General features: G+C 39.5%; 1 protein-coding gene and 1 long non-coding RNA gene across 6 annotated transcripts in view; one reads left to right on the top strand and one right to left on the bottom strand.

Moving 5' to 3' along the window:
- COL8A1 (collagen type VIII alpha 1 chain) overlaps window positions 1-10,409 on the bottom strand; it is a 93,898-nt gene extending 83,489 nt beyond the window's left edge. For 3 of the 5 annotated variants that reach the window (XM_030019972.1, XM_041124886.1, XM_030019971.1), the window contains exons 1-2: window positions 10,306-10,394; window positions 7,509-7,603 (exon numbers count right to left, since the gene is read on the bottom strand). The gene's annotated coding sequence lies outside the window, so the exon portion shown is untranslated. Of the gene's footprint in view, window positions 1-7,508; window positions 7,604-10,305 lie in introns of all 5 variants that reach the window. The other 2 variants (XM_030019970.1, XM_030019973.1) reach the window with 2 other exon arrangements.
- Window positions 1-25,079, top strand: part of LOC115343694 — a 216,492-nt gene that overhangs the window by 48,236 nt on the left and 143,177 nt on the right. The window contains exon 5 of the long non-coding RNA XR_003924246.1: window positions 4,457-4,569. This is a non-coding gene — a long non-coding RNA (uncharacterized LOC115343694). The remainder of the gene's footprint in view (window positions 1-4,456; window positions 4,570-25,079) is intronic.

Below are 25,079 nucleotides of genomic sequence, written 5' to 3' on the forward strand. Positions count from 1 at the left end.
TGTTGTCTTGCCCAAGCGTGCCTGGCTCTCTAAGGATAATGGAGACAGCACATTGTTTGGATAGCTGCTGTTTTTTTCTGAAGAGTGGGGAGGGTGTGCCTGTGTGAGGGCATGTTTGCAAGAGTTTTAGCCCAGAAAGAAATAGGTACATCTGGAAAGAGCATAATCCAGGTTGCCAGACTCTGGCACTGCTACTAGAAATAATCCTTTCTCAGGAAAGTACCAAAATGTGGCTGTCTGGTTTGCCCACAAGTATCCGGGCATTTTTCTTGGCAGGCATGGGTACTGGCAATTATTTGGCATTTTGATTCCTGCCCCAACTAGTGTCTATTCTTTCTTTGCTGAAGATGGAAGGATACGCCTGTGGTTAAATCACTGGCCTAGGGATTAGGCAAAGTGGGTTCTGCTCAGATTTTAGTCTGTATCCTTGGCCAGGTCACTTAAGCAAGAATTTTGAAAAGTGCTCAGCACCCACAAACAGGATCAGATTTTTCAAAAGCTCTCCACTTCCACTGAGGCAGCAGCCAGATGATCAAAGGAACTTTTCAGATAATTTGGCTGTGAGTGTCATTGCAAGAGCTACTGGGTGCTGAGCACTCATGAAAATCTGGTTCTCATTGAGGTGCCCGGATGGGAACCAAGCTCTCCAACTAGCCCCCATCATGACAGGAAGACACTTGTGAATTTCGCCAGGAGCAATCTCTTGAAATGCTACACCAGCAACTTTCTCTGTGCCTCAATTTCCTCTTAAATGAGAATGATGTTGCCAGGGTGCTTGTAAGGATACGTTCATTAATCTACTGTATGTGATGTTCTTGGATGCTTCTGCAGCCAGGAGAGGGAGGTGAAGCGTTTGTAGTGTAATATCTTTCCAGACATACCGATCATTTGTGTAAGCAAGAGTGTGTTAAAGGGACTGGAGCAGGAGCCCAGGAGTCAGCTTTGCTCTGTGTACAATTTACAAGCCTTCAGGTTCAGGAGCTGCTGCTCTCTGCTTGCCTTAAACACTTGATCGTGAGTCAGGGCTCCGCCATGCTGGGGGATGTAACTCATAGATCAAAAAGACTCACTCTGAAAAACCTTTGTGCTAAACAAAGTGGGGTGGGGAGAATACATTGGAAAGAAATGATAAAGCTGTTCCATTCAGCTGTTTGCCTTCTGAACTCCCTGCCTGTTGAGTACAGTAGTTTTATCATTTTCCTTCCTCACGTGATATTTCTTTCCTCGTATCCCGCCAAAGCATTTGGTATTTTGGGGGGAGTTTTGGAGTTTTAGAATTTCAACTTTACAAGACTGGTTACAATCCTTATACTAGATACCCACATACAGTAGTATTTTTTGCAGATGCGCTTTTTTTGGTTTTAAGACCAAAGAACCTTAACTTCAAAATGGACATTTTTTTCTTTTTTTTTCTTTTAACTTACAGTGGCCTCAATTTTGCCTCCAGATGGGGAAATCTGAAAGGTCCTGAACCTCCTGTGGTGCGTGCTGGAGCAGCCTTCCTTCTCTTTCCGAGCAGCCTCCCCTCACAGGATGCGACATTTTCTTTCCAGCAGAGAGTGGAGCCCCCCCTCTGCCCCCCTCATTTTTGGCCTTCCAGCACTGTCCGCATCTGCGCGAGCTAATGCTACCCAGATCCTTCTCAAAGGGGCACGGAGGGCTGGCACACAGAAGCGAAGCCCCCAGGCTGTATCTCCGAAACCCAAGAAACCTCAAATGCATTGTGTTTCCATAAATGCTCCTCAGCTGACTGGGCTGTGGGGAGTTTCTGCTCTCCTCAACCCTTGCCTCTCCTTTGGGAATGGGAGGTGCGGGCTTTGAATCCCTTTTCTGACTGCCTATGTGCAGAAATGGCGTTAACGCCGGAGCCGGCCGGAAGCACAGAGCCACAACGCGAGGCGGGAGGTGGTACACCAACGTGCCGGGCCCGGCCTGACGGACGAGGGGCCCCTAACCGCGGCTGCCCCGCGGCCCGCCGAGGGCGAGCTGTCACCGCCCCGCCGGGCGATGGCGCCTTCCTTCAGGGCTGTGGCGGCGACAGCGCGGCCCGGCCGGGCGCGGGCTCGCGCCGTGACCGTTACTGGCGGGTAACGGCCGCCGAGCGGGGCGGAGCCCCGAGGGTGCCCCGCCGCTGAGGCGGTGCGGCGCGGCCTCTTCAGCGATTCAACTCGGTGCGGGCTCTGTGGGACGCAGGTGCTTAACGGCCACTTCTGTTACGGTGTTTTAAACCAAAACGGGGGTTCCGTCGGTTCGGGTTTTGGTTTTTTAACAACTAAAGGGTCACTAAATTGAACCCGCTGACACAAACCCCTGCTATCTTGACAGCTTTTGGGCATCAGGTACAACATTTCATGTTTCCCTGTACTCTCAAAAGACTTACAAGCAGTTGAGCGAGCAAAAATGTTTCTCCTCATCATCTTGGGTGGCGGGGGGGGGGGGAGAAGCTGGGAAGGAATGGTTGCTGTGCCCTGAGCTGAAGTCTGTGGTGCTGAGTGCCCCTGGAAAGTGCCAATTTACTTCTTCAGTTAGCTTCAGCTGTGGTGGGAGTTGAGGGAGCCGCTCTCAGTCTCATGGATGCGGTTGTTATTTTGAAGGATAAGGCTGTATGAGTGTCCACCAAGCTGAACTCAGTGAAAGGTAGTTTTTGTCCTTGAAATTTGAATCTAAGAGCTCTCTTGCCTTGACTGTGGAACAGAGATGCACCATAAGAATCACGTGCCAAAACTAACTGGTAGCTTGGATTTTAGGTACTGAGTATTTGCAACTAGCTGCTTAAGAGCAACTTAAAAATGAGATGCAATGAAGGTGACATAACAAAAGACAGCTGAGATGAGTGGATTTCCTTTAAACTACAACTTAAAAGCCATCTGATAATTTCATAGCAGTACAAAAATAAAAAATTTACTGCTGCAAATGAATCTTTAATCAAGTATCAGGCTTGGATGTTAAACACATCTAAAAACTAAAGTTTTCTTTATTTCCAGGATAGTATGAGCAATGTTTTTAGCTGAGGCTAGTTACACAAGCTTAGGGAGCAATCCTAAAATGTTTTCCATGTTTCCTGATGTAATAAATTATGCCCAGATCTCCAAAAGATAGTAATAGTCTGTAGGAGTTCTAAGCATAAGAACTAAGAAAACACCCTTGCAATGGCAGCTTGGACTGTACTGCATAGACCTCCTAAACTGAGCTATGCTGGTTGGAACTGGAGGGGAGCAGGAATTCCTGCAACAGGCACAGAACATCCAACTACTGCACCACTTCCTTCTGTGGAAGACAGAAACTGCTGCTGCATCTGCACCTATACGCACATACAGCAAAACAGTTCAGAGATCTCGCTGCCCAGACTTGCACGCAACTTGTGTGCACAGTAGGAACTCAGTTCATCATGAACACCTTCATCCTTCACTGGAGCATATTTTTGGAGCTATTCATCTGGAAGACTGTGATAGGATGGGACAGAATCCTTCCAGTTGTTGCCTTGTTAATTCACGTAGGGAATTACTGTTTAATAAATAGGCAGGGTAGCTCCTGTGAATTGACGTTCAGGCTGTGAATTCTACATTAAAGTACCGAGTCTTGTCCAGTAATCTACAGCAGTTTATCAGAAATAGTACCCACAACAAGAAAATACATTCAAGTGGAGCCTAGTAATGATTACAGCCATTTTTGAAAGCACAGCTGGATTTTACTAAGCTCTGTCCACCCTCAGCAAAACTCTTTCCATTCATTGGAGGGCTTGTGCCCTGTTTGACAGCTCTTTTTTTACCCTCTTTAAGTTAACCAGAACTTGGCTTTGGCCCTTTAAATCCTTTTCCCTATCAACTCAGCAACCACAGAGGCAGTTTATTACTGAAAAGAAATCTAAGAATCAGTTTTGGCCAGCATTGTCTTGGAAAGTTCATTTTATTAACATGGTTTTGGTTTTATTTCAAAAACACTTTGACAAGCACTGACATTTTTGGAACCAGTAAAGCACAAGAGACATACTCCTAAAGGCCTAAGCTTTGCATTTTTCTGCAGCGAACAATCTGATGTGCTACTATGGTAAATTCAATTCAAGCCACTGACTGAAAGGAAATAAGTACTGAGTGTTGTCTTTTTTCCTTCATTTTCTAAAATACGTTTTGTGTGAATGCTAGTGCTTGTGGGATGTACTTGCTTAACTACTCTCCACTTATTTCCTTTTTACTTATAGTACAGGTGACACGTATCAATGCTGGCAACATAAACTTTTCTCACAAGCCTGCTTTTATTGCTCGACTTTGACCTAAAGTAACTACCTCTTGACTTTTTGCTGAGATTTGCCAGCAAGGGTCCCAATTGTGTGTTTTATATTAATGTCCATCAACCAAGAGTTGGACTAATATAATCTAATTAATTTACAACGAAATACTGGGAAATATCCGAACACCTTCTTTTCCTTTTTCTTTCTTTCTTTTTTTTTTTTGTTAAGGCAAGCTGAAAGAGAAATTCTGTTCTCTGAGCCACATAAAAGACCCTTGTTCTGATACTCTGCATTCACTGGAGCTCCACACATGGTGGGAAGAATGGAAGGGCAGACTAGAGGTAAGTCATGTGCTGGCGTAAGCAGACTTGAATGCTAGATTTCTTCAGTGGTAAGTTGATTGTATTTGGTATAAGTGTCCCTGGGGCTGTGCCAGCATCCATTCTGTCCCTTTGAAAATTACATTGAGTAAATGAGAGGCAATGTAAGCATCACCATTTCAGAGACTGTAGTGTAGTATATATATGTGTTGTTGCTTCACATCATAACACTGGGTTTTGTTAGAAACTTGTTTTGCTCTCTGGAATTTTCAATTGCAAAAATGGACAAATGCTTTGCTTCAAGTTCCCTATGCAAGTCTACAGTGCACTACTGTCCACTTCTTACTTTCAGAGAGAAGAATGCAGCAGTATGTTGGTCTGGAAAGAGTGGCTGATTTTTTAGTTAGCAAGAAACATATGCTGCAGATGTTTCAAAAATCTGGCTTTTAATGTACCTTTGATATCTAGTATGTCAAGCTGTTAGTTTTGACTCATTCTCCCTTTAATAGGATAGGTTATGTGTATCCTATATGTTGCTGTAATAGATTCCTGGGAGCTGAAGTGAACTGGCATACCTGACCCAGGAGTTTGTGATTTTTAGTGCTATGAATATTTATTTAAAGTAGAAACTGTTTCTTAAGTTTGCAGTATATTTTTCTCATCTCAACTTTATTTCAGAGTGACTGCATAAATTGTATGACCTGTTTCTCCAGTTGCATAACAAGATTATACAGGCCTTTCACTACAAGAATGGAAAAGAACTAGTTAGGTTCTTCTTCAGTTTTGTTTTGATTTGTGGGGGTTTTTTCTAGGTTGGAGCATTCTTGTTGGTACCATTTATTTCTTTTTTTTGCAAATGTGGAGTTCTCAGAAGCTGACATTCTGAAGTTTTACAATTTGGGATTGCCAAGAATATTTGTGATAACTGGCCGGATGTCTCTAAACTGAGTGTAATGAACACACACACACACGCACACTTTCCATGAAGAGGTGGAACAAGCAAGGTGTGCATATAATGCATAACAGAAGGATGCTCTAGCTGCGTAGTATTATGAAAGGCATAGCTGCTAGCATGCTTCTCAAATCTTAAGTGGAAAGTTTCTTACCTCCCAGGAACTCCGTATTATTTTTGAGTGCCCTCATGTTGAACTCAGTGTAGTTGTTGATGAGACCCTATAAAGAATGATGTCCACATACGTGCACAGACACCACAGTCATCAGTTTACCGCATGCACACAGCACTGGGAATAGAACTTACGACCTTCGCCTCCGCAAACACAGCTGCTCATCTGGCTGTGGGCTTTGTAGCCAGCAGAGGGAACTGATAAACGCTCTCATAGGGCCGCTTTATGTATTTTTTTCTAACCAAGAGAGGGCACTGATTCTCACTCCCTTTTGAAAACCCCTCAACAGTTTCACCTGCCATTCAAGAAGCAACAGACTTACATTCATCTTGCTTTTGCTATAAAATATGGACTTGCATGAAGAAGTTTTAATCATCAAAAGATGTCCCTAGACTGCATAGTGGTATTAATCCCCTGCAGTGCAATTATGAGACATTAAATTCATTACACATCAAGACAATTACAGAAACACATCCAACATTTCAGGAGTACAGGGAGACCAAGCACAATTGTTTACTGATGTGTACAGAGAATAGGCACAGTTATTGCACAAGACCCACAAAAGGCTTCAGAACCAGGACTCTTCATTATCTTTTTAAACACACATAACTCCACAACTTTTGCTGAAGGAGAATTACATTAGCACAAAAGAATAGATCTCACTTTCTGGAGGGAAAGCCACAAAAAAGGCAACATCACTTAAACAAAACTCTAGAAGGTGTAAGTGGCAAAAGTAAGAAACTTTTACACAGTTAAATACAGATATTTGTTGGTTTTAATCAGACAGAACAAGCCACCTCTAATGTTTTTGTCTTTTCTTGTACCTCACTACCATAACTCCATTGAACCATTGTTCTTTTAGAAATATGACATTAGTGAAAATTATCTCCCTGTAGAAGGAAAGAACCCAGAACTTAGAAAAAATTGGAAGGCCAAAAAAGTAAGGGAAAGTATAGGGATATATTTAAGCTTCAGGGATAAAACTTAATCCTTCCTCCCCTGAGATATATAGCAAGACATAGAATAAGTGGGCAGAAAATTCTGCCTTGTAGATGTGCCTATGGATGTATGAAAATTGTCCTACCTTCTACGGCAGGTGGTGATATGACCATTAATGGTTCTTTTTCTAGTCCTTATCACTCCTGCTAGTCCTCCAGTTACCTCTCACACATTCACTATTTTATCTATGAGCAATGCATGCTTAGTGGTAATTTTCAATTTAAAAGAATAAGAGACAAGGCCTCCATTGCTAGGGCAATTACTCTAGAAATCAAGTGTTGGAATGTGCTAATTTTTCTTTTTTTTAAATGCAGGATTTGCAAGGCCACAGGAGCAATTAGGAGTCTGTACCCTTGTAAATTAGCTCTAGGGTTAAAAACTAAAGGGATAGGGCAAAGCTGGTGGGTTGGGGGGGGGGTGTTCATTTGTTTGTTTTAGTGGGTATGAAATTATATCCTATACGTTTATAGAGGTGGCACATGATAGCAAATGTAGAAAAGAAAGGAAGAATATATTCTACATGCCATACAAGATCCAGGTGAATAATTTTGCTTAAGTACCATGTGCTTCTTTTTGAGCTCTTTACTGCTACTGAGTTACCAAGACTGAATTCTTATAGTTAGATGTTGCCCATCATTTGTGGTCCATGGCAGTGGATCTCTGCTTGCTTATACTGCCAAGAGTGGGTTGGTCTCCTTTAACCACAGAGGGTAAGAAAGAGGTGGTCATTTGGTTATTTATTTATTTATTTACCCCCTCCAAGAATGATTTGCAAATCCTGTAAAGGGATTTGTAAAGGGTTTCACAGGAAGTTCAAAAGTGTTAGGAGTAAATTACCTCTCTCAAGGTTTGTCACTGGAATTCTCCCTGCTGTTCAGCCCGAAAGAGTCATGCAAAGACAGATCAGCTGCAAAGGGGTGGAATTCATAAGGCTGAATACAAAATGAAGAATGGGATTAAAGTGCTGTACTGGAACCCAGGAGAGCTAAATCTGACTCTGCCATGAATTTTCACTGGGACTGTAAGCAAAACAGTCCATGTGTTTAGTATCAGCATGGCCAGAGGAAAACATATCTCTGCCTTGCAGAGAGGTGGGTGAAAATAAATTCATGAAGATCAGAATGTCTCACAAGCAGTCGTAGCTGCAGGCCTATGCATAAATAAGCAGACAGTGATATGTTTATCCTGTGTTCCTAGGTATCTAGTGTAACACTTTTGACAGCAGTGGGAATTACACTAGTGGCTTAAGTGGGCATTAGTGCCCTAAATGAACACCTAAAAAACCTTAGCACAACCACCAGGAGAAATAGCTGAGCATGCCTGCTTAACACTTAACTGGTCTGTGGCTGAATTACTATAGTCTCTTTACCTTCATTCTGTTATTTTAAAATGTTATGGTCATTACTGAAAAAATCTGAATTCGTTGTTCTCCCACTGATTCACTTTTTTTTTTTTAATTGTGGTTGTAGCGCTATTTTAAAATGACAGTATTTTTATCTTAATATTAGTATGCTTTGATCTTATAAAAAGGAGTTTCAGATCAGCACAGAAGTCAATAAATGCATTCCTAGACATCCAAGTTCTCTTGGAGACCTGCTGGGTGCAGTTTCCCTTCATCCCCTGCTGCAAAGTGATGCTAAGCTGAATTACCTACTCAGCCTAAGAGAGAAATTGCTCAGAGGAGATTCTGATCTAAATTAGACGCATTCCTTTGAATAGAGTTTTCTTAATACGTCCTGCAATCCATTTTTCAAATGCCAAAACATTGCATTTCACAACAGGCTTTAATAAAAGGTATTTTGCTGTGTACAAATTTCCTGTGGCAAATGCACTTAAAAAAAATTTTTTTTGCTTGAAAATTGTTCTGTTAGAAATTTTGATTTATCTGATAGAGTAAAATTCTGTGTGACCAGTGAGGCTTTACTGCCAGATTGTAGACCTAAATTCTGTATGCATTACACTTAAAATCACATATCTGTGTTTTACAAGAGGGGTGTTTTTGGAGAGGGAAGGGAGGTTTGCTATAAAAATCAGATGTTAACTAAGGAATAAAATTTTGTAGCTCAGAGAGAGAATGCCAGTTATGATGAAAACCATTGGGCTCTATTCGTGTCTTCTATGGGCAATTTATATGGATTACCTGGATGCAAAAATAGTTTTACTGTAAGCCTGCTATAGAAAGCACTGTACTTTGTTTTTGAATAGTTCCATTTGTTTTTTGGGTTTTTGGGTTTTTGGGTTTTTGGGTTTTTGTTTGGTTTGTTTGGATTTTTTTTAAAGATACTTATGTAATCTTCCAGGCAAATAGCTGAAGGCAGTGTTTTCTTTTCCCCATTAGTTACAATAGATAACATGTAAAATACAGAAAAAATCTTAGATACAGTATGCAGAATAGGGCACTTTGAGCAGAGTTCTGCAGTTGTTATACAGTACTATAGCTTAAAATGTTTCAACTAATGTGAGTACAGCTATACGTGGACATAATTCTTTTTTAGAAAAGACTTTTTATTTGGGGAAAGAACAAAAAAGAGTCAATTTAGAGAACTGTTTGGCTATCAAGAAGAAAATATTACTCTCTAACTGCAGGATGTATTACATAGAGTAGAAACAAAAAATTTACAGACAGCATTCACTGCTTGCTTTTGGTAGTTCATGCTTTGCCTCCTCTCTGAGCACTGGAGAGAGGCATTCTAGGATTAGGATTTCTATGATGGAATTTCTTTAAACAGGTGACTTTGTGTTGGAAGTGCACTGACTTGCACAACATGAGAAACTGGTACTAATCACTAATAGATTCATCTCTGTGAGGATGGATACATGAATAGAAGGGATGCAGATATAGTTTTCAAACCACTTTTTCATGTTTCAACTGTTCAGTAGCTGTCTCTGAGGCACTTAACTATTCCTTCCTCTAGTATTAGAAATGCCTATGTAGGCAAACTGTAGATAAAATATAATTCAAGCTGATATAGAAATTTCATAGACACACAAGGTCTGTTGTTCCAAGAAACAGAACTTTGCTTGTGAAATGTGTATTTTAAGCATATTTGGTACCAGTGAATTCCATCAGCATTATTACTGTGCTTCTGTGAGGGCTTAAGTTCCATCCCACTTTTTTTAAAGGCAGTGAAACCTGTGAAGATGCACTTCAGTCCCAAGATCAGCTCAATCTGGCTAGTCAATAATAATAACAGTAATAAAAAACAATTCCTTCCTTAAATTACCACTAAGCTGTTTTTTTTGTTTTTTTTTTTCCTCAACCAGAATTTAAGGAAGCTTTAGAGTGTAGCTTTTTGATAACTTTGGACTGAGAGGGAGACTACTAAGAGGGATAATAAATTGTTAGAATTGGTCTGGGTATACACTAATCTCTTCAAAATCAATCAGAAAGGGAGAGAAGAACTTTTCCCAGCCACACAGTGTTTCCCAGCAAGATCTGTTGTTATTTCATTGCTAGAACAACAGACTGTTACTAACTTAAATGTCAGATGACACTACATCTGAAAAAAAAAAAAAGGGGGGGGGGGGGGGGGGGAGAAGCCAGCACCACCCAGCAAGGCAGTGCTAGAGTTCACATTAAGACTTCCTCACAATAGCTGGTTAGAACAGAAACCTGAAGTAGCAGTAAGCTTACCTTGAGTATACAAGATCCAAGGAGAGAAGATCACTGGCTCAGAACAGTGGAGGACTGAGAAAGTGCTCTGATCTGCTGCTGGTAGCATGCACTTGGCTTTTATGTGCAGGTGGGAGGAGCTGCTCCCTACGGTAGGTGGGCAGAGAGGATAGCAGGCAGACAGCCTTCAGAAGGCATTGTAGGGTAGGTTTTTGCTCTTTGGGGACAGAGAGAGGCAGAAGAAGCAAGCTGGGTGGCATTTACAGGAGGAATAGTGTTGGATATATTTGTTGTTGTTTTTTCTTTAAATATTTAATTAAGTAAAGATTTTCTACTCTGTTTCTCTGAATCTTTGAATTATTCCAGTTACAGTTATAATGCTACTAGGTCTCACTTTGTCTTTTGGAAGGATTTTTACAGCAGTGAGGTAATAATGCAAAGTGGTTATCAGAAAGGCTGGTGTTTCTCTTTTCTATCACTAAGAAGTGATAGCTATGAAGAAGCAGCCCCTTGATCCTCGAAGTTGTCTGTTTACTCAGGGATTGAACTTCCTTTATATTCCAAATGTCTACTAGATCTCAGCTCCGGAATCCTCCTAAGTTTCTGTTGTGCTGAACTACCCAGCTTTTCCTTGACGCAGCTGTAACATGTTCCATCTACACACAAACTGAGCAGTTTTATTGTTCCCTGTGTCTGAGTTCTAAACAATTTTCCCAACTGGTATTCTCAAAAGGCAAACGTAGCCAAAAAGACAAACCAGTAGGAATACGCATTCCTGGTGGTTTCTGTGTAAAATTATTCATTGTTCATTTTAACTCATTCATTGCTTTCAGGGCACAGGAGAGCAGATGGCACAGTGTCCAGACACTGGCTCCTGCAGGTGAAACAGGCAGTTGTACCCATCTGGAATACACTAATTCTGTATTTGCACATGTCCCTGCATGAGGCATCTGGGCCTATATTATTTACCATAATACATGAGTAAAACCTGTGTCATATTGGAACATTAGTGAGTGGAGAAAGCCAGAAAGATAGAACAGAAGGGGGAGGACAGTGGTGTGAAATCAAGGGAGAGGCTAGAGGAGGTGCATCCTGATTTAAAATCCAGGGAGGACTTGGCAGAAAAATGAATGAGAACCTGAGTTTATAGAGTTGAGATAAGCAAGTTTGTAGTGAAGGTGATGCTGATGAGATATGATATATACTGCTTCTTGCACTAAAGGGCCAAACTGGTCACTGGATAAGGAGGTATGAGATGCTTATAGAACCTGGGAACTTCCATCAATATCCTGAATTTGCTCTCAGTGTTAGACTTTTGTGTCTGTATTTTGAGATCTGAATAGATATGCTATGATCAGTGTAAATAGGTCTCAAGTCCTAAGATATTTATGTTGGGAGTGCTTATTAAGTCTTATGATGCACTCAGAGTAACATTCACTTCCTTATCTTTCTTCTCCTTTTCTCTTGACTATAATGAGCATTTTGGGAAAAAAAAATAGTACTGAGTGAGTTGATCAGAACATACTTAGTTGCATGCAACTTTATTTGTTTCTGTCTTTTTAGAAAAAGGCTTACAAATCAAGCACCCATCAACTTGGGTGTCAGTGTTATATGGCAGAAGTAGCTGCATAACCCTGGTGCCTCTGCGAGATTTAGAACTGTCAAGCTGAAAAGGACTGGTTAAATTGCTAATATATCTTACAGGTATCAGGTTGGTGTTGGATGGGGCAATTTTTACATTATTGCAACTAATTGTGAAAAAAAGTCATGTTATTTCATTATTTTGTCATTTATGTAGCACTCAATATATTTTTACAGTTCTCATTAAGAAATGGGTTTCTGCTCTGAAGAGATTACAGTGTGCTTTTAGGAAGGCTACATGAAGTAATGGTAACATGGGAATAGGGAAAGCAAAGGTACAAGTTACTGCAATAAGTTTATGTAATTAGTTCAGTTATGGCACCTTCTAATGGTTCAATTGATTAAATGATGTACATAAACTAGAATTCTACTCAGAATTAACATCTAAACAAGATGGTTTTGTACTTGGAGAAATCTAGGTCAAGATTTTCAGAAATTAGAGCTAAATAGGTACCCACGTCCTTATCTGATGGTTAAACTGTTCTTACTGTCTCAAAATTGCTGAGCTTTCTGTAGGTCCCTTTTTAAAATCAGTGGACACTTCTATAAACTCAGTACCTTCTAAAGATCAGGCTCTTTTTTCCTTGGGAACAAAAGTTTAAATGTAGAGGACTAGCTAGCTTTTTTTTTTTTTAAGCTCTTAACCCTAAACTTCAGGTGCTAAGTGCCACTTCACTTCTCAGAAGTGAGTCAGTACTCAAGCCAGCTCAGTGAAACTCCTCCATACTCTGTTGGTTGTGTGCACTGATCTTGTGTGCTACTGTACTGCAGACTCAAAGGTAGCCTTACCTTTTTACACTTATAGAAGAGAAGAATTAAAGATGTTTTTTCTTTAGTTCTTTCCTTCTCGAAATCTTAAAGTACTTTACAAGTGTTAAATAAACCTACCAACACAAAAATAGATAAAAAGTATTAGACCTATATTAAAGCACCACCATGATGCAATTTAAGGAAGATTACCTGATGAGACTAAAACATTAGGCACAGACCTGTGATTTTCTAGTTACTACATTGCTTACCTTCCCTAATGTGATTTTTAGTAGGTGAAAAATTTACCAAAATGTCCATGGGAAATTTGATTTAGGTCATTACAAGATTGACTGGATTTCAGGGCACACTGCCAGGCTGGACAGTAAATTCAATGTGGACACATGGCAGAAAGGGTTGTCATGTTCCTATGACTAGGAGCGATGTCCAACCTTTCAGTTTCCATCTGCCTTTTAAAAATAAAGTTATTCTTTCAAGAGACACTTCAGTGCTCTAGCCCTCTTGCTCCATTCTTGCCCCAAAATGTCCAGATTGGTTTGCAGTGAGCTCCAAGAGCTGTTTGAGGCAGCCTGTGCTTTCCAAAATCTGTATCAGGTATTTGCTTTACTTGATGGTAGGGCTACACCTGTAGTGCAGAATAGAACTGTTAGTAAGGGAATCAACTTCATGAAAGTACCTTAGACTTGGATAGATCATTTTAGCACACTTTTGGGAACCATGCACATTTGCTATTCAGTGGGTCTTCTATTAAATTAAATTTGTTCCTGCATACAAAGTGTATAGCGAAGAACAATTATTAACAGAGGTGGCATCATCCTTAAAACACAGGTTAAAACTATAGCCATGCAAATGACAGACATTTCACTCTACGTCTTTTAAAAGGAGATATGCCGAGATTCCTGCATTTGTTCAATAAAGGAATTAAGTGATTACTTTCGGTTTGCTCTGAATGTAGCTGAGCTAAAATAATGTGGCTGAATGTATTGGGGGTGGATGCAGAAAGAATCACCCTGAGTAGATTGGGAGGTTGAACCTTTGCAAATAAATCACAATTTATGTAGCATCACAGCAACAGCTCAGGTAGGTGGCTACTTGCTGTTAGGCGGTATTATCAAAGGAGGAGGGTCCCCAGACAGTTAGATAGCATGGTGATGGCAGAAGATTAGCTATCAAGATTGAGATGTCAACATTTTTTTAAACACAAACCAGACAGAATTAGAGGGAGACCTCCTAATGTAAAGTGGGATAATACAGGTAATAATAACCTTATAAGGTAAAAGTTAACTCTTCCAAATTTCAGCTATAATTTAAAAAATGCCGTAATTGAAGAAAGAGGAAGACATTTCAGAGTTTCGTTGTGACATTTGTTGATAAAAAAATATTCTGAACAGCCTGCAGGTAAATTTCTGTTAAGCTACACAACCCTCATGCAAATATGTCCTTCTTTTCATCTTATTTTACCGTAGGACCAAAGACAATAACAATTTCTCCATTTGACCAGTAGTATATTTTATTAACCTATGGTTTCAGGCAACATTCTGTCTTCTGTCATGCTTCCCGTCATTGGAAATTTTATCCAAAGTCTTTCCAGCAAATTTGCCTTTTAAAGAATTAAATGTGACAGTGTTGCAGTTTTTATAGAGCATTGCTGGGTTTGTTTTTTACAGTAAAGACTCACAAACCTAGAGAGGAGAGTAAGGGGAGAGAGTGAACAGTTTTCAAAATGCCAGCTCAATTAAATTTGTTTCCTCTGCATGATACTGAGAATCTGTCTGATACTGCCTTTGAGATTTGCATCCATAGATTAGGTCCAGTCAGACAGTCCAGCTGCAAAACCACTGTATACCAATCCAATGCAGGATACAAAATCAGGATACATTTTGAAAGTGCAGATCTTGCATTCCAGATAAGTATACACCGAGGCTTGAATGTGCTTGTGGAGGGAGCACATTTAAAAGATACATGCCTACCTCAAACAATGTTTCCTCCTGTATGGCAAGGTTCATTCTTTAGCACATAACCTGATAGAGGCAGAATTGAAAAAAAAAAAAAAAACAAACTGAAAAGAATTGATACAGAACATACTGTAGCCATAACTAATGCCATTTTGTGTGTGTCTTGGCTGCGCTGATCCTGTTTAGTGTTGTGTCCGCCAATGAAAGGGGAATGCAGTCCAAAGCTGCTAGTATTAGATCAATCAGTCCAGCCTACGATTGCATCATTTATCTCCTATATTTACTGAATTCCTGTATCTGTGTGTCGGCTCTGGAACTTCCACTGGGATTCACTAGCTGATGTTGATGCTTACCATACCAAACCAGAAAAAAGATACATACTTTAACAGAGCGACTCTTGGCAGTGTTAACTTAGACTGGCTGTTTCTCTAGAAGGTATATGATGTAGCGTAAGCCAAACTGAACATACGAAGGCTGGGAACTCACTGGCTGGGGAAGCAGTTCTGCTAAAAACAATGGGAGAGTCTTGCTAGACAGCAAACCGAACGTGAGCCAGTAATAGGCTATGGCAGCAAAGGAGGACGACAGTATCTTGGACTGTAATAAGAGCAGCACAGCCAGTAGCTTGAGGAAAATGATTATCCCCCTCTACTCAGCACTTACTAGGCCATATTTAGAAGACTATGTCCAATGTTGAGCCTCCCAGTGCAAGAAAGGTATCAATGAACTGGAGCGAGTTCAGTGGAGGGCCACCGAGATCACCTTCAGGGCTGCAGCATTTGCACTTTGAGGGGAGGCCGCAGGAACCAGGCTTGTTCAGCCTGGACAACAGTTGGTTTGGGGGGGACCTAACAAACGGCAGCCTCCTGTACCTATGAGGAGGTTATAAGAAGGTGGAGCCGGACTCTTCACAGTGGTAGTAGGACAATAGACCTAAGTTGAAAGAAGGGAGGTTGTGTCTGGATAGAAGGAAAAACTTTTTCCCTGAAAGAGCAATCAGGCAGTGGAGCTGGTTGTCTGGTGAGGCTGTGCAGGCTCCATCATCCTTGGACGCTTTCAGGCACCAAGTGGATAAAGCCCTGAGCAGCCTGTTCTGACCTCATGGCTGATCCTCATTCATGCAGGGAATTGTTTCGATTAGAGATCTTATGAGGTCCCTAATTATCCTGTGGTCCTATGTTATTGTACAAAAATATCGAGTAAGTTTTCTCTCAGGTGATATTGTATAAGAGTTCAGATGAGCTGGGTTTCACTTTATCTGCATTTAGGAGATTGGGGCATTGACCCAGGGGATGAGCAATGTTGGTACACTGTCCCTGTATTCAAATCTAGCGTTTGTGCATTTCTGACAAATAACCAAGATAACAAATGGAAGTCTTAACTTTTAATGTATGATTGAGGATTAACTAAGACTTGTCTTCAGTTCCACCAGAACGTGCTTGGTGGCAGTATTATGTATTCTCTGTGTGTTTTGAGTATTTTTCTTCTAAGTAAGTTTCCTGAAAGTTTATTTGATGAAGCCAAGTGGCACACATATCAGCTGTAATATATTTTCTTTTAAATCTCTCTGCCAAAAGATTACATTGTGTTTTTTATTTGAGAAAGATAATTTGTGCTCTGTTTCAAATGAAATTTAGCATCTTTGGGAAAATATATTTCTGATCAAAGGAAATATTCGGTCCAGTGACACTAAAGTTGAAAAGGGAGTGAAACAGAATTTGAATTAAAATGTTCATGTTTTCTAATCCATCTCTACCATATAGGTCTTGTGCCTTATTTCACAGATATTGCTCACTTTGCAACTACACAATTAATCAGTTTTGAAATAATACACATTTTTTGCCACCTTACTTACATACTTAATAAATTCTTTCCCCTTCTGCACAAAGAAGTCATATAGAGACAGAAAATTAGATTGTTTCTCTTCATTAATGTTCAAACTGCCTAGTATTATGAGAAAGTAACTTGTAATTCATGAGAAAACCGTAAGAATTTGATACCAAACATCATAAAATTTTTTCTTCAGGACTGGGAAAAAAGTAGTTTTATTGCATATTTGGTCATTGGCAAAATTATTTTTAAAGTCTAATGACTGAGATTTGTTTTGAAACTCAAAATGGGCATGAAATGTTCTGGAAATACACATGTGGAAACTTTGCAGGGAACACCTGAAACACATCTTGTAGTAACAACCCACATTTTCTTCAAATTGCATCAAATTTTAGTGTTGGGGGAGACACAGTATTATTTATCCTAACTCCTGAGAATACGGGGTAAAGGAAGCAAGCCAGCTTCTGCTCTCAGTTGTACCATAGCAAAACAGGAGTGTGAGCACAGACGTGATTGGCAATGCTCACACAAATTTCAGTGGAGCTGCATTTCAATCCTTCCATCTTTTTCAGTCTTCTTACTTTGCTGTAATAGATCGGAGTATGGCCTATGGAGTGTTTAGCAAAGACAGCCTATCACCTCAATGCCATTTGCAAGTGTTTCATCGATTCCATTATTTTTCTCAATATATATTAAGTTGTAATCGGTCTTTTATTGATTTTCATTCACAGTTCAATGTTTCCGTTACTCTCTTCTAGTGTAGATATTAAACCATGCTAACTTGTTTCCAAGAACCATAGGCTAAGTTCAGGTAAGTTAAGAACTACCACAGTTATTTCATAGACTTCTTTGGTTTTCTTTCCTTTTTTTTTTTTTTTTTTTTTTTTTTTTTTTTTTTTTTTCCCAAAGTACTTTCATGAGCTTCTAAAAGAGCAGTCAACTCTGGAAACAAGTCTTCTGAGTTTGCATGAGCATGATGATTAAGATGACATTTGAGTGCTCTGTCCAGCTTGTGTCTCTGATCTTTCGTAGAAAGCCACTGAAATCATTACTGCCGGGCAGCAGCTAGAACAAAAGAAGTTCTGGTATGGATGAAAAGTTTTTCTGACATTGCTGGTGAACAGATAAAGCACTCAAGTAAATTTCAGCAGTGTTAAGCTTTTTCAAAGTATTGGTTTATTATCGAGTAAGAAATTTGCTTGCCACCCATGTTCACCAGGAGGAGAAAAGGAATACAAACTGAGTGCTTCATGACACATCAGCATTTCTGCATGCATTCCCAAGTTCATACTTTGATCTTTTTTTTTTTCGGTGGTGTTTCATCCGCAAAAAGCTCTCTTCTTGTGAACATTCAAAACATTACCTTGAAAGAATGTATAGAAAATGATCATTTCTATGTATTATATTCTGGACAAAGGCCTTTTCTTAACTGTAGAAATTCAGTTAAGACAACTCTTTGAAGTTTATAATAATTTCTTTGGTTTTATTAACTTGTCTCATTTTGCATAATGGATACATTCTCAGGGTGTCCCCCTGTTCATGTTAAAACTGGAGGAGTTAGATCAATTTTTTTAAATTCTATCCAGAGCTTTAGGTAGCCTTCATTAATGCACTGTAATGCATTCAGTAATGCTAGAGAAACCAATGACAAGAGAGTAAGTTCACCGCTTACTTAGCCAAGACCTTTTGCATTTAAGATGATAATGGTAAGCTTGTTTTTCACTTGTGTTTGTCTTTTGGAGAGACTTCAGTGGCAACCTACCAACTAACCTGCAGAAAGGATTTTGCTGTTTTCCTCATCTCTGATCCCCTTTTGGCCTAGATATTAAAAGGAGCCTTTGTAAAAGACAATAATATTGCATCTGATTAATCAGAGAATTGTTCTCCTAGTGCAGACCAGTTATATTAGTGTCAGTGGGATGAAGTGTCAGTGGGAACTCGCACCTCGAGTACTGTGTTCAGTTTTGGGCCCCTCACTACAGGAAAGACATTGAGGTGTTGGAGCATGTCCAGGGAAGGGCAACCAAGTTGGTGAGGGGCCTGGAGCACAAGTCTTATGAGGAGCGGCTGAGGGAGCTGGGGTTGTTTAGTTTAGAGAAGAGGAGGCTGAGGGGAGACCTTATCGCTCTCTACAACTACCTGAAGGGGGGTTGTAGTGAGGTGGGTGCTGGTCTCTTCTGTCAGGTGGCTGGAGATAGGATGAGAAGAAATGGCCTCAAGTTGTGGCAAGGGAGGTTTAGGTTAGATATTAGGAAAAATTTCTTTACTGAGAGGGCTGTCAGACATTGGAATAGGCTGCCCAGGGAAGTGGTTGAGTCACCATCCCTGGAGGTATTCAAAAAGCACGTAGACAAGGCACTTTAGAGCATGGTTTAGTGGGCATGGATGGTGGTTGGACTCGATGATCTTGAAGGTCTTTTCCAACCTAAATGATTCTATGATTCTATGAACTGTCCTACCTTTGTAATAGCAGTGTGCTTGCACTGCTGGAGAGGGAGAGTAGTGCATCTAATACAGACCCTATATTCTCCTATGGGAGTTGTGTAGACTTATGCTGTAAGTCACTAATCTAACAATGTGGCTTTCTTGCACTAGAATACTTTTAGACTGTATATCCAACTGCTTATACTCCCATTTCCATGTCAGAACCCATTGTGACTAATTTTTAAAATTACAGAGAACTTGACATTGTTTTATTTCTGTGAGTGCTCAGTTTAGGGTTGTTGATTTTAGAAAAGCACAAGAACTCTAGCTAGGATCTGTCATTCACGCAGTTGCAACAAAAAAAGGCAGGCTGAACTACTGAAGCTTCAGCTCTCAGCATAGCATGTTATGTGAAAGCCTTTCTGCTGCATCCAAATGCAAAGGCACTTCATATCTTAAAGCATTTATTTCTATTCATGTTGGACTGGATGGAGTGTCCAAGTGTTACGTTTTCTCATACAGTTCAATGTTTGTATGTTACCGTTAGCATTTGAATAAGTGCTAAGCCAAAATCATTTTGTCCCACAGACCTCAGACAAAGTTTATGTGAATTAAAGAAGCTTTTTATTTGTTCAGTTTTGGTTGGTTTTTTGTGTGTTGTGTTTTGTTTAGTTTTTCTAAATGAATGGAATCAGCTCTCTGTACCTCCATTAGGCTTCTCAGCAGCAATTCTAGAGCAATTCTTCCCAGAAGTTTTTAGAAATGAACTATTGGACGTACACAGTTGACTATGGAAGGAAGTAGATTGTTCGGCAAGTCCGCTGCAGTTTGGCAACTCCTATCTGCATATTCTTACCATGCAGCAAATGTGAGGTAACTCTGAATAGAGAACCATTCAGGGAAGAGGAATTTGGTGTAAAATGCTGACAAAATTGCTATTCTGCATTTGTGTGTCTGTGCCATTGTTTATCACAATTTTGCCAGATAAATCTTATCTAACCATTCCAGAGAAATTCTGGGGGCAAGTCCTTGTTCAGTTTTTGGTTTGGATAGTCAGCTGAAGTCAGAGATACTTATTTGTACCATCTGATTCAGGAAAAATAGGAATAGCTTTCTCACAGGATTCTCTACTTTTCTGGTGGCAGAGGAAATGCCATGACTGCAGCTTTTCTCAGGCTTTTATGATGTGTGGTTTTGGATGAGGAGGACATTGTCACATGTACTTAGTTAATGATTTGGAACCATCAGCTGGTTTTGTCCATAATTTTTCCTGAAGAACATTTTCATATTAAATTCTTTGCTTAGTCTTATGGAAGCGAGAAAATCGTGACAGAGTAGTCATATGCTGAGCTGTTCTGATACTTGCATCTCAGAAGGTAAGCTGCACTGCTGGAAGACTATACAGACATTGTCATTCTGTTTCCATGCTGGAGAATTAGGATATATTTTCAAATTACAGTCAGGTTGTCTGAAGGAAATGAAATTTTTTAGTGTTTCTGTAATTATGGTAAACAAAGAAAGAAATGAAACTGGGACGAAGTTGCAGGAAACTTGAAGGCTAGGTAATGCACTATTTTCTAGAAAAAGAGAGTTTAGATTTTGCACAATTTGCTTAAGGTTGTTTTAAAATTTGTTCCAGTTTTTTTGTATTACACTTTCTATTCCAGTTCTTGCCCTCAAACTCATTTCCTCTGCCCAGCAGAAACATTTTAATTTTTTATCCCTCTATACTGCAGGTGGTGAAGTAGTACAGTAACAGCAATCACCACTGTGTGGTAACAGTTAGCAAAAAGTGATTTTATTTTGTTTTTTCATGGTGTTCAGTTCAAGGCCTCATTGTGATAAGGACCAGTTTCCATCAGGCCTTTCCAACCATGTCTCTGTAGGCCAACTTTATGATTCTGGAACATCAAATTTCAGGGTGAAGTTCATGAGAGCTAAAGAAGTGGACTTGATCAAAGCTTCTGACTATGGAATAATCTAGAGAGAGGCAAGACAGAGCCAACGTCAGATTGCACTCCAGAAATTGGCTGATCCTATTATTTTTCTCATAACTTTTTTAAAAGTTCACAGCTTTCCAAGATGACAACTTGAGGATTCAAATATGGCTGTACTTCAGAGATGGCTGACTTTTATCAATTTTATTCTTTTTAGAGAGTACCTTTTTTTTTGGTAAATAAGGTCTCTGCAATGGGCCTTAGCCGGGATGCTGAAGTTGCTAAATGTTTTGTAAACTTTGCTAACAAATTCATGGCCCTCTCACATTAAAAAAAAACAACGAACTAGTAAAAGGGCAAATCTTGGAGTGGCAGTGTACAGTACCAATATATTCTCTGCAAGTAAAACTGATCCAGTCAGAATTGCTATATAATATTTGGATTCTGTAGTAATCCTGTCAAAAACTGCTGACATCAATATATCTATATAATGTTTCTTGTCAGTCAAAACAGAAGTCCTCATGTGCAAATCTGAGCTCATGTTACTTTAGCGTATTTTTTTCCAGACTTGTGAGAAGCAGGAAATAGGAGGGTCCTCAAGAGATTTTTTTTTTTTTTTTTTTTCCCCTTGTTTGACTGAACTTTGGATCTTTAGGAAAGTGAACAGTGTATCCCAAGTGTAACTGACTAGTGGAGGTACTTCCAGCATACATATTTATTTACTTAAAAACGAGAGTTGGGAACCAGTCACGATCTGTAGATTGGTTAGTAAGTAAAATGGAAATGCAGTTATATTTAAACGTGTCATTTTAAAATATATGCACTGCGAACACTGGCTAGAGAAGGAGGATCAAGGGCGTTTACTGAACATAAACCTTTAACTTCCTCAATGCTCCCAAATAACATTTCATGGCATAATATTTTCCACATTCCTAAAGACAATTGAGAATAAATTATAATGTGTATGAGGAAAGAATCTGTGACTTTTATAAGAACAAATATGAGTTTTTGAGTGTTGTTTCCATGTAATTATTTGATTTAGCATTGGGGGCTGTGTGTGTGTATTTTTATGTATGCATATACATGTGTAGCTGTCCTATACTGGGTTGATGCAGAATGGCTTAATAGTGAGTCATTAGAGGGGTGGCTCCTAGCTCATAATTTACCTCCCAAAGGATTAAACACCCTGCTATTCTTTAGGTGGAGCATTTGAATTTTTGCTCAACAACTTCCAATGAAACTGGCATTGATTGATATGTGCACAGTAGTGAAATGGGTTCAGTGCATTCCTTTTGATCAATTATTCATTAATTGTCATTCAGTTGGTGCTTAACAATAGAGGTTGAATAAAATAAAAGCATAGATTATGGATATTCAGAGAAAGAAAATTCTTTTCTTTAAGCTGAAAAAAGACCAATTCTGGCTTTCACCATCTGAATATTTGGGTTACTACCTTCTCTCTGTTCACATTTTTTCACGTAACACACAGTACCTTTAGAGCCTGGCAGTTTCTGCAAAAAGGTGGCCTCCTACGTATGCAAATGTTCGTATTCTCCACAGTGCTGAAAAAGGTCTGCTTCAGGCACCCTGCTTCTAAAAATATGTGCACTAATAGCAGAGATTTCAGAACACAGCAAGAAGAATGATCAGAGATCTGTGACTTCTTACCTACAAGGAAATGTAGGAGAGCTTGTGTTGTTTAGTTGAAAGAGAAAATTTAGAGGGAACATTAACAGCCTTCAGAAGTATGTAAAAGGACATTGCAAAGCGGCAGAGGCAAACAAGTCAAAATTCGGACCAACAGAGTTTGCTATCATATAAATTTTTTATTTGCAAAAGGATGTCAACTAGTCTGTTTGTTTACATTGGAACATTTGTACAGCCAACTTTAAAAACTTATGTGCTGCACTGGGAGTTATCCCGACAGTGTGAGAATCAGTATCAAACATTTAAAATGACTGATCACATGCTTTGAACAGCAAGTATTTAAGGCCATTGTGACTATGAAGAATTCGTGTGCTGTCCATAAAGTGGAATATACTCACATAAAAAGTTACTTAAATAATTTTGAATGCTGAAAGTCTGTTCAGTGGTTGATTCTGAACTATAAGAGGCTAAGTTATTCCCACAAACTGTCCAGACACTCTCAGTATTTATTTTCACTTCTGAATCATTCAGGATTACTGTTTCCAGGTTTTCCCGTGTATTCAGTCCTTATGTTTCAGATTATTTCCTCCCCTAGTACTAGCTTGCATTAATTTTGTTAAAAATTATATGGTTATTTTCTGCTGATGTTTCCAGTCTGCCGTGTCTATATATTTCTCGTTCCTTGTTGATAGAGCTGTTAATAGTTATGTGTTGCTTGGAAAAAGAAAATATATGCTGAAGATCTTTTCCAAATTATATCGTAAGATATTTCAGAAACATTGATCCACTTAAAGTTATCTTTCAGTGTCGCAGAAATCAGCTAAATCCCAGAAAACTGGGAAGCCAAAAGAATATTGTTTCAATTTCTAAATGACTCTCCCCTACCTTTCAGTTTCCTTCCTTTTCCTGAAACAATTTCACCCCCTCCCCCAAATTTGATTAATATCCCTGGTAAATTAATAGAATAGATGTTATGAGAGAAAAATACTAGACTTCTAGATAATACGTTTTATTCTAATGATGGCACATTGCTGCTTTTAATAAGAGAAGAAAGCAGGCTTGGTATATGAGTCCTGTGTCTTAACTAATGTGAAGACTTCCAGTAGATGAATCGGATACTGCAAAACTAGGGGTTTCATGTATGACATTAATCCCTGAATTTTGAGGAATCCATGTGTAAAATGGGAATTCAGGATCAGTATCAGAAGGTAGTAAACAATTAAAGAAAAAAAATCACTGCATTTGTTTCTGAAATGTCTGATACTCTCTCATTTTGTAGAATAAAGTAAATGATAAACTGCCGCAGCTCAGAGTTACTGTGTGCATGTGTGTGACTGCTTGTAGAGATCTTGTAGAAGGGCACTTATTTCTTCAACAATTCTTCCCAGAGTGGAAGAGTTTTTGATACAAAATACAGGGAGAGGAAGATGGGGCGTAAGCAAACATAGAGAAACAGAAGCAACGCTAAGTCTAGAATGTGTAGTTAAGAGAGAACTGAATAAATGTTAGGAAAAAGGCTGGTAATTCCAATGGTCTGTCCATCTATTTTTTTTTCCTTGTTGTTTCTCTATCTTCCTCTGTCCTTCTCTCTCTCTTCCCCTCTCTTCCCCCCCATTGTCGTTGCTGTCATTTTCTCTCTCGCACGCATCACAAAGATACCTTGTGCTACCTGAGACCACAAACAAAATGTTGCATTTGCCATTACAACACAACCTACTTTCAAATATTTTAAGAATGATCTCTTGCCAGTGACTGCAGTGAATGTTCAAAAGTTCTTGTTGGTTTTTTGCATTGTGTTTGAATTATTTTTCAACAACAGTGGAGTACAATCTGAACTAACTTCCTAAAATGTCTGAAATAGTGGTTAAATGGGGGAAAAGCAGGGAGGAGGGAAATCTCTTTAAAAAGCACTGTGGAGATGTAGGCCAGATCTGCTCATACATGCCCTGATGTACAAAGGGGCTTTAGCTGCTGTGGAGACCTCCCAAATATCTTACTGGACTACCTGCTCAGTCTGTCAATGAGCAGAACATCTGGGATCAAGGGGCTTGCTGGCTTTTTTTTTTGTGGACTCAGTGCTTGCTCATCAGAATCTGGTGATTTTTGTCCAATTATTTTCAAGACGTAAATTGGACAGTAAGATGGTTTTTTGCCATTCTTGTTCTTAACTGATCCCAAGTATGGCTATTGCAGTATGGCTATCTTCCTGCAGCTTGCTCTCATAACTTTCTCATATGTTTTTTCCATGCTGTGCACAGTCTTCCTACCTGATTAGCCATTTTTAAACTCTTTCTCGAAAGTCAAGTTTTGTTTGCACCTGTTAGAGACTTGAGTCTAATTCTGTAATGCCACCTGTTGCTTAGAGTCCCACTTGTCCCCCTAAGTAAAAAAACCTGTGAGGAAGCATTTCTATTGTTATGACTGGCAGAACTTTAACAGTTTTTTCCAGATAGCTTCTAGCACATCATGCATGTATTTCTGAAACAGATTTTGGTTTTCCCAAATGCTTTTAACTTTTCTTGATTTCTGTCAGAGCCACCCAAAGAATTTGAATTTGAACAACAGCTATGTCTCCCAGTTCTTGTGTGGAAGA

The sequence above is a fragment of the Aquila chrysaetos genome, chromosome 7 (assembly GCF_900496995.4).
Source record: "Aquila chrysaetos chrysaetos chromosome 7, bAquChr1.4, whole genome shotgun sequence".
In the NCBI taxonomy this organism is placed as follows: Eukaryota; Metazoa; Chordata; class Aves; order Accipitriformes; family Accipitridae; genus Aquila; species Aquila chrysaetos.